This window comes from Lynx canadensis, chromosome X (assembly GCF_007474595.2).
Source record: "Lynx canadensis isolate LIC74 chromosome X, mLynCan4.pri.v2, whole genome shotgun sequence".
Lineage (NCBI taxonomy): Eukaryota > Metazoa > Chordata > Mammalia > Carnivora > Felidae > Lynx > Lynx canadensis.
The window spans coordinates 44,436,439-44,446,320 of NC_044321.2; the positions used below are offsets into that span (position 1 = coordinate 44,436,439).

A 9,882-nucleotide genomic window follows, 5' to 3' on the forward strand; every position below is an offset into this window, starting at 1 on the left:
GGTGCTATCCTCAATACCCCTCACCCACCCTCCTCTCCCTCCCACCCCCATCAACCCTCAGTTTGTTCTCAGTTTTTAAGAGTCTCTTATGTTTTGGCTCCCTCCCTCTCTAACGTTTTGTTTTCCTTCCCCTCCCCCATGGTCTTCTGTTAAGTTTCTCAGGATCCACATAGGAGTGAAAACATATGGTATCTTTCTCTGTATGACTTATTTCACTTAGCATCACACTCTCCAGTTCCATCCACGTTGCTACAAAAAGCCATATTTCATTCTTTGTCATTGCCACGTAGTATTCCATTGTCATATTTCTTTAATTAGCAGAACTCAACATTTTTCACACTTATTCTTTTGCCTGGCAGTCTGACAAACTTAGTTATTCTTCCCTGAATTTCATTGTAACCAATAATAGCATAGTCTTTTCACCTTTCATTTTAATTATATTTATTTAGTTTTGAATATCTCACACATTCACATGACTTAAGATTTTAAATGTAGCAAAGGGTACATATTTTATCATTTATTAAAACTGTGGTGGAAAAAAACTTCAGTGAAATAACTATCAGTTGTAAATATTAATTTTAATTTGCTTTAACTAAATCAAATATAAATATTTCCTTAAATATGACCATTCCAAATGCACTGTCATACAGTTCCTAGCGTATTGTATTTATTTAAGACACTAGTGACTTTGAAAACAAAATGGTACAAATTAACAAAACACAAGATTCCTATGAGGTGGCTAAATTTCACCTGAGATTTAAAACTCCATGCAAACTGGGCGCCTGGGTGGCTCAGTTGGTTAAGCGTCCGACTTTGGCTCAAGTCATGATCTCATGGTTTGTGAATTCAAGCAAGTCCTGTGTGGGGCTGTGGTGCTGACAGCTCAGAGCTTGGAGACTGCTTTGGATTTTGTGTCTCCCTTTCTCACTGGCCCTCTCCTGCTCATGCTCTGTCTTTGTCTCTGTCTCTCTCTCTCTCTCAAAACTAAAATTAAAACATTAAAAATATTTCTAAACTTCCATGCAAACTATAGTAATGTAAAGTTTATCCAATGCTTATGCATGCATGAGTTTGCACATATTATTAGAACAAAGGTACATTACAAGTGGTATGGTATTAAAAATTTGAAAATACATAAAACATGGAAGTTGAAACTCTAAGGCTAATTCAGTAAATTAATCTTTAGAAAACAGCCTAATGTGATTTTTCCAATTAAGAAAGTTGCATTTATTCATAATTTATATTTTTTTAAAAATATACATATACAACCTGATTACTGTAGCGAAATAGTTTGCATTAGTGTTAACAAAGTCAGTTACCATAACTGTTAAAAGGCAGTTTGGTTAATTCAACTTTCTATGATCAGTTGTAAGTACTAAGTCCCAGATCTCTAGTAAGAAAGCACATTTGCATGACAACCCACATACATGCTTCCTTCACTTGTTCTTCATGTATAACCTTGTATGCAAGGATTCAACAGTGTCCAGTCTTCTGCATAGAAGATGCTGATTGGCAAGGTCCTTACTGTGCTACAGTGGCAACAGAGATTTTTTTTTAATACAACTATGTATCTCTTCAGGGCTCTTAGCCTGCACATAGAAAGTTCAAGATGATATTACAATTTCAAAGAAATTGCCCCTTATCATTACATTGCTTTTCTTACATTCTTGTACTTCATGATCCTCTTTAAGTGGTATTGTCAGGAAAATTTCCTTCTCCAGTCAAGATTTGAAATAGGCTATTGTGTTTTTATCCAATAGAAAAAAAATCTTCTCTTCCAGTTGTTTCATCACTACTCCTTGCTTAACAAAATATTCAGCTTTGATAACTGCACTATCTAAAGGTGGTTTTAGAGTAAAGCAAAGAAAGCTTCATGACCACTTCAAATTATTTGTCATACTTTCACACTTACTTCTTACTGAGTTGGAGTAACGATGGGTGCATCACTAACATCAGTTTTCTAAGACACTTACTTCTTCCCACATTCACCCTGGCAACTTAGGTTATCAGAATGAAGCCGTGAATCTGACTGCCTTTGAAATTTAATTTTTATAGTTTAGTTTAACACATTTACCCATTCTACTAGATCCTGCTGATTGTTAGCCTGTAAGGAAATATTTCCTCATCCATGTATTTACAACAAAACAGAACTCGGCCTTTGATCTTAGCTTAGTTGCATTGCTAACATTTGAAGTGTACAAAATATTAATGGTTCCAATGCATGATGATCCAGAATATAGGTTGTGTGTATTATCCATACAAAACGATCTTCTCTGGACAGAGGAAGATGGTGATGGAGTAGGAGGTCACCTTGTCCATGAACACAACTAGATAACTATCAGTTTCTCCTACCCAAGAAATAAACCAGAAAACCTACATTAAAAAACTCTACAAATAAAGGAAGAGAAGAGGCCACATAAAAGAAAGTAAGAAGTGTGGAGACCTGATTTAGGGGAGAAATGGATTGTGGGAGCTGCAGAGAGGAGGAAGACTAAGTTATGGAGAAGGGCAAGAGATAAAGAGAGGAGCACATGGGGAAGCACATAAAAGGAATTTTTCTCCAAAGCCATTGGCTTGGAAAATGAGAAGGGCTAAATTTCATGAGTTCTTGCAACCAGCAGGGCATAAAGCCTGGAGTCTTAAAGGTCAGCAGGTTTGGGGAGGATAGAAGCCAGAGGGCATGGTGATGTTCCTGGAAAGAAGGCAGGCAACACAGGGTCAGGCAGCATGGAAACAGCAATCTGAAGAATGCTTGAGAAACATAGTGGGGAGACTGTTTTTCTCATAGAGTGTCCCTGAGAAGCAGCATTCATGGAAATGCTTCTCCAGGAAAAAAGGAGCTAGCTGACACCATTTTCCTATCCTGTCCCTCAACATCAACAGAGAGCCATCTGTGGGAAAGTAGCACAGCATCAATACCCAATGCCTAACTGGCTTAAACTAAGCCTCATCACCCTGCATTCTGGCAGGACTGCCTTTTAAGTCATGCTTGTCTCAGGCTCAACATGGCAAGCCCCTCCCCCAGAAGACCAGCACAAACCACTACCCACACCAAATACCCCAACCAGAGTTCTGCAGGGCTTCAGTTCTGGTGGAGATGGTGCCAAATCTCTCTCACAAGCAGACCAGAGAACACCTATTAAAACTTGCCACATTCAGGCGAGGGACCAAATGCTTCCTGCAGCAGACAAGGAGAGCCTCTGCAGATGATTGGCCTGAAGGACAGACCAACCACAACACAACAGCAGAGTGCACCCAACATACACCAGAGGCATTCCCTGAAGTGGTAAGCCCTAAGCATTACATGACCTCTTCTTCAAAGGCCATTACTTTCAGGAGCTGTAGACAAGACTGGCTTTTCAAACACAGAAAAGAAGACAGAGACTTAGACAAAATGTGAAGATGGAGGAATTTATCCCAAATGAAAGACTAAGATAAGGCCATTGTCAGAGATCTAAGTGAAACAGATATAAGTAACATGCCTGATGGAGAATTTAAAGCAAAAATCATAAGGATATTCACTCAAGAGAAAAATGGAAGACATCAGGGAGTCCCTTACCACAAAGATAAAAGAGTTAAAAAAGAATCAATCAGAGATGAAAAATGCAATAAGTGAGACTGGAAACAGGTCTGACGCAATGAACAGCAAGCTGGAAAAAACAGAGGAATGAATTATTGACACAGAAGACAAAACAATGGAAAATAACATAGCAAAGCAAAGATAGAAAGAATTATGCACCACAAGACTAGACTTAGGGAATTCAGTGACTCCATCAAACATAATAATATTCATATTATAGAAGTCCCAGAAGAAGAAGAGAAAAGGGGCCAGAAAATTTATTTGAAGAAATAATAGCTGCAAATTTCCCTAATCTGGGGAAGGGCACAGATATATAGATCCAGGAGGCACAGACAACCCCCACAAAAATCAGCAAAAGAAGGCCAACACTAACATATACTGTAATTAAATTTGCAAAACATAGTGATAAAGAAAAAACGTTAAAGGCAGGAAGACAAAGGAAGTCCCTAACTTACAAGGGAAGACCCATAAGTCTAGCTGGAAATTTCTCAACAGAAATTTGACAAGCCAGAAGAGAGTGACATGATATAGTCAATGTGGTGAATGGGAAAAATCTACAGCCAAGTACACTCTATCCAACAAGGCTATCATTTAGAAGAGAAGGGGAGATAAAGAGTTTCCCAGACAATCAAAAACTAAGTTCATGACCACTAAACCAGCCATGCAAGAAATATTAAAAGGGACTCTTTGAATAGAAAGGAAATACCAAAAGTGACAAAGACAAAAAAGGATCAGGGAAATCTCCATAAACAATGATAAAACAAGTAATAAAATGGCTCTAAATACATATCTATCAATATTACTTCGAATGTAAATGAACTAAATGCTCCAATCAAAAGACATAGGGTGTCAGAATGGATAAAAAAAAAGACCCATCTATATGCTGCCTACAAGAGACTCATTTTAGACATAAAGACACATGCAGATTGAAAATGAGGGGGTGAAGAAACATTTATCAAGTAAATGCATGTCAAAAGAAAGCCAGAGTAGCAAAATATTTTTCAAAGTAGACTTTAAAACAAAGCTGTAATAAGAGACAAAGAAGAGCACTATATAATCATAAAGGAGACAGCCCAACAAGAAAATATAATAATTATAAATATTTATGTACCCAACATGAGAGCACTCAAATATATTAAAAAATTAATAACAAATATAAAGGATTTAATTGATAATAGTGCAATAATAGTAGAGGACTTTAACACTCCATTTACATCAATGGACAGATCATCTAAACACAACATCAACAAAGAAACAATGGCTTTGAATGACACACTGGACCAAATGGACTTAACAGATATATTTAGAACATTGCATCCTGAAACAACAGAATATACTCTTTTCAAGTTCACATTGCACATTATCCAGAACAGATCACATAGTAGGTCACAAAACAGGTCTCAACAAATACAAAAAGATTGACACCACACCATTCACCTTTTCTGATGACAACACTATGAAACTAGAAGTCAACCACAAGAAAAATGTTGGAAAGACCACAAATATATGGAGATTAAACAACATGCTAAAACAATGAAGAAATAAAAAATACATAGAAACAAATGAAAATGAAAACACAGTGGTCCAAAACCTTTGGGATGCAGCAAAAGTGGTCCTAGGAAGGAAGTATATAGCAATACAGGCCTACAAAAAGAAGTAAGTAAAATCTGAAATAAACAGCCTAACCTTCCACCTATAGAAGCTAGAAAAAGAACAATAAACAAAGCCTAAAGCCAGTAGGAGGAAGGAAATAATAAGGATAAGAGCAGAAATAAATGATATAGAAAGTAAAAAAACAAAAAAACAAAAAACAAAAAACAAAAAAACAATAGAACAGATCAAGGAAACCAGGGCCTGGTTCTTCGAAAAAACTTAATAACATTGATAAACCTCTGGCCAGACTTAACAAAAAGAAAAGAGAAAGGATCCAAATAAAGAAAATGACAAATGAGAGAGGAGAAATAACAACCAACACCTCAGAAATATAAACATTTATAAGAAAATATGATGAAATACTATATGTCAACAAATTAGACAACCTAGAAGAAATGGATACATTCATAGAAACACATAAACTACCAAAACTTAAATGGGAAGAAATTGAAAACTTGAACACACTGATAACCAGCAAAGAAATTGAATCAGTAATCAGAAAACTCCCAACAAACAAAAGTTTGGGGCCAGATAACTTCACAGGTGAATTCTACCACACCTTTAAAGAACAGTTAATACCTATTTTTCTGAAACTATTCCAAAAAATAGAAATGGAAGAAAAACTTCCACATTCATTCTATGAGGCTAGCATTACCCTGATACCAAAACCAGATAAAGACTCCATTGAAAAACATAAATATAGGTCAATATTCCCAAAGAACAAGGGTACAAACATTCCCAATAAAAACAGGGAGGGGGACAAAACATAGAGATGCTTAAATATGGAGAACAAACAGAGGGTTACTGGAGGGGTTGTGGGAGGAGGATGGGGTAAATGGGTAAGAGACATTAAGGAATCTACTCCTGAAATCATCGTTGCACTATATGCTAACTAACTTGGATATAAATTTAAATAAATAAATAAATAAATAAATAAATAAATAAATAAATAAACAAACAGAATCCAACAGCATATTAAAAGAATCATTCACCACAGGCAAGTGGGATTTATTCCTGGGTTGCAAGTCTGGTTCAATATTCTCAAATCAATCAACGTGATATACCACGTTAGTAAAAGAAAAGATAAGAACTATATGATCCTTTCCCCATTTTCCTCAATGGGGAAAAACAGAGATTTTACTCTATGGTCAGGAACGTGACAAGGACGTCCACTCTCACCACTGTTATTTAATATTGTACTTGAAGTCCTAGCCAGAGCAATCATGCAAAACCAAAGAAAAAAACTGGCATCCAAATTGGCAGAGGAAATCAAACTTTCACTCTTCAAAGATGATATGATACTCTATGTGAAAAATCCAAAGATTCCACCCAAAAACTGCTAGAACTAATACATGAGTTCTGTTAGATCACAGGACACAAGGTCAATGTACATAAATCTGTTGCATTCTTATGCACAAATAATGAAGCAGGAGAAAGGGAAATTAAAAAATCAACACCATTTACAATTGCACCAAAAACCGTAAGACACCTAGGAATAAACCTAACCAAAGACGTGAAAGATCTGTATTCTGAAAACTATAAAACACTAATGAAAGAAATTGAAGAGGACACAAAGAAATGGAAACACATTCCATGCTTATGGATTGGAAGAACAAATATTGCTAAAATGCCTATACTATTCAAAGCAATCTACACACTGAATGCAATCCCTATAATAAACAATCCTAAAATTTGTGTGGAACCACAAAAGACCCCAAATAACCAAAGCAACCTTGAAAAAGAGAAGCAATGCTGGAGCCATCGCAATTCCAGACTTCAAGTTATATTACAAAGCTGTAGTGATCCAAACATTATGCTGCTGGCACAAAAACAGATACATTGTTCAATAGAACAGAACAGAAAACCGAGAAATAAACCCACGACTATACAGTCAGTTAATCCTCGACAAAGCAGGAAATAATATCTAAAGGGAACAGGACAATCTCTTCAACAAATGGTGTTGGGAAAACTGGACAGCAACATGCAGAAGAATTAAACTCGACCACTTCCTTACACCATACCCCAAAATAACTCAGAATATATTAAGACCTAAATGTGAGACCTGAAGCCATAAAAATTTTAGAGAACATAGGTAGTGACCTCTTTGACATCAGCCATAGCAACTTCTTGCTAGATATATCTCCTGAGGCAAGGGATACAAAAGCAAAAATAAACTATTGGGACTTCACCAAAATAAAAACTTCTGCACAGCAAAGGAAATAATCAAAAAACTAAAAGGCAATCTACAGAATGGCAGAAGATATTTGCAAATGACATATCCAGTAAGGGACTAGTATCTAATATATATAAAGAACTCATAAAACTCAACACCCAAAAAACAAATAATACAATTTAAAAATGGGCAAAATACATGAAAAGACATTTTTCCAAAGACATATAGATGGCCAACAGACACACGAAAAGATGCTGAAAATCACTGATCAGGGAAATACAAATCAAAACTACAATGAGGTATCCCCTCACACCTGTCAGACTTGCTCAACACCAACAGCACAAGAAACTACAGGTGTTGGCGATGATGTAGAGAAGGGAAACCCTCTTGCAGTGTTGGTGGGAATGAAAACTGGTGCCCTCACTGTGGAAATCAGTATGGAGGTTCCTCAGAAAATTAAAAATAGAACTGTCCTAATATCCAGCAATTGTACTAGTAGGTATTTATTCAAAGAATAAAAAAATACTAATTCAAAGGGATTCATGTACCCTGCATGTTCTATGGTAAGTGAAATAAGTTAGAGGAAGACAAATACCATATGATTTCACTCACATGTGGGATTTAACAAAATGAGCAAAGGGAAAAAAACAGAGAGAGGCAAACCAAGAGATAGACTCTTAATTATAGTGAACAAACTTATGGTTACCAGAAGGGAGGTGCGTGAGGTTAAATAGGTGATGGGTGAGGTTAAATAGGTTAAATAGGTGATGGGGATTAGGGAGTACACTTGTGATGAACACTGGGTACTCGATGAAGTTTTCAATCGCTATATTGGACACATGAATGTATTACACTCTACACTAACTGGAATTTTTTAATGTTTATTTATTTATTTATTTATTTATTTATTTATTTAGAGAACACAGGCAGGGGAGGGGCAGGGAGAAAGAGAGACAGAATTCCAAGCAGGCTCTGCACCATCAGTGCAGAGACTGATGCAGGGCTGGAACTCACAAACCGTGAGATCATGACCTAAGCTGATCAAGAGTCGTATGCTTAACCAACTGCGCCACTAAGGAGCCCCAACTAACTGGAATTTAAGTAAAAACTTAAAAAAAAAATTCTTCTCTGGTATCCATTATGAAGTACCTTTGAAGAAATTTCACTGTTATCATTTTCCTCAATGTCATATAAAATCACAAATGTGATTCTGACTTTTCATTTAGGTATTCATGAGCCTGAATATTACACTGGGTGACCTTGTGCAAGTCACTTTCAACTCTTGCACAGGTCATCTGCACCATTGAAGTATGATGATTCTATAGCACAGGGCAGAATCCACTTCTGACTCAGCGAGCCCAGTGCCCGCTGACTCCTCAGCAGACCCACAGTCACCTCACACCTTGCCTGTCTGCTCTTCATGCCAAACTGCATTGCAGTCCTCCGCCCATCCACAGGCTTCCAGCCACCACAGTTCCCATGCAGTTGTGGCTTCGCTTTCACAGGCATGAACTGCTAGCACTGCACATGCATTTCTGGGCTGCCTCAGCCCACACATGGTGACAGAGATTCTGGAGCCCGCATTCCCAGTCCATGGAGTCTCGTGGTTCTGCAAATTTTGAGTACAGCATAAAAATCATGGATATTGATGTCAGGCCTAGATTCTAGTCCACGTTTTACCTTTTAGTTAATTGACCTGGACAAGTCATTTAACCTCCCTGAGTCTCATTTTCCTCATCTGTACTACTGGGGTAAGGATAAGTGCCCATTGTACTAGGTAGTTGTGACAGTTAAATGAGATCATTTTGTTAATTAAGATGCTTTATAACAGTGCCTGGCACCCAATAAATTTAGTTTCTTTTTAAAATTTTTTTAAAATGTTTATTTATTTTTGAGAGAGAGAGAGTGGGGAAGGGGCAGAGAGAGAGGGAAACACAGAATCTGAAGCAGGTTCCAGGCTCTGAGCTGTCAGCACAGAGCCCTGACACAGGGCCCAAACCCATGAACCGTGAGATCATGACCTGAGCCAAGTTGGATGCTTAACCGACTGAGCCACCCAGGTGTCCCTTAATTTAGTTTCTATTGCCATTTTTGTGTCATCCCAAGTAGTGGAAGGGAAACAGAAGTAAAACATAGTTCTTGTCTTCAAGGAGCTTGTCAAAACTTAAGAAGGATAAAGTGGATACACAAATAGCTACTCTAAGAGCTATAATATGATAAATGCCATAGGGGTACAGTTACCAAAATGCTCTGAGTGCAAAGACTTGAAATGTAGTAGCTGATGTCAGAATTTTGTATCTAATTGTTACATGTGTGATTTTATGCTGATGTCTGGAAATACAGCGTTAAACCAAAGAGGGCAAGTATGCTACCACCCCCTTTCCCATATCCATTGGCAGACACTACTACTTTAAGATAGAGCCTTAAAATTTTTGACATACTGATTCAGATATCATTACTAATCAATTGAAATTGT

General features: G+C 37.1%; 1 pseudogene; it reads right to left on the reverse strand.

Annotated features, from left to right (window-relative positions):
* Window positions 1-1,447: 1,447 nt before the first annotated feature.
* On the reverse strand, window positions 1,448-8,628 carry LOC115506774 (annotated as a pseudogene).
* Window positions 8,629-9,882: the final 1,254 nt, after the last annotated feature.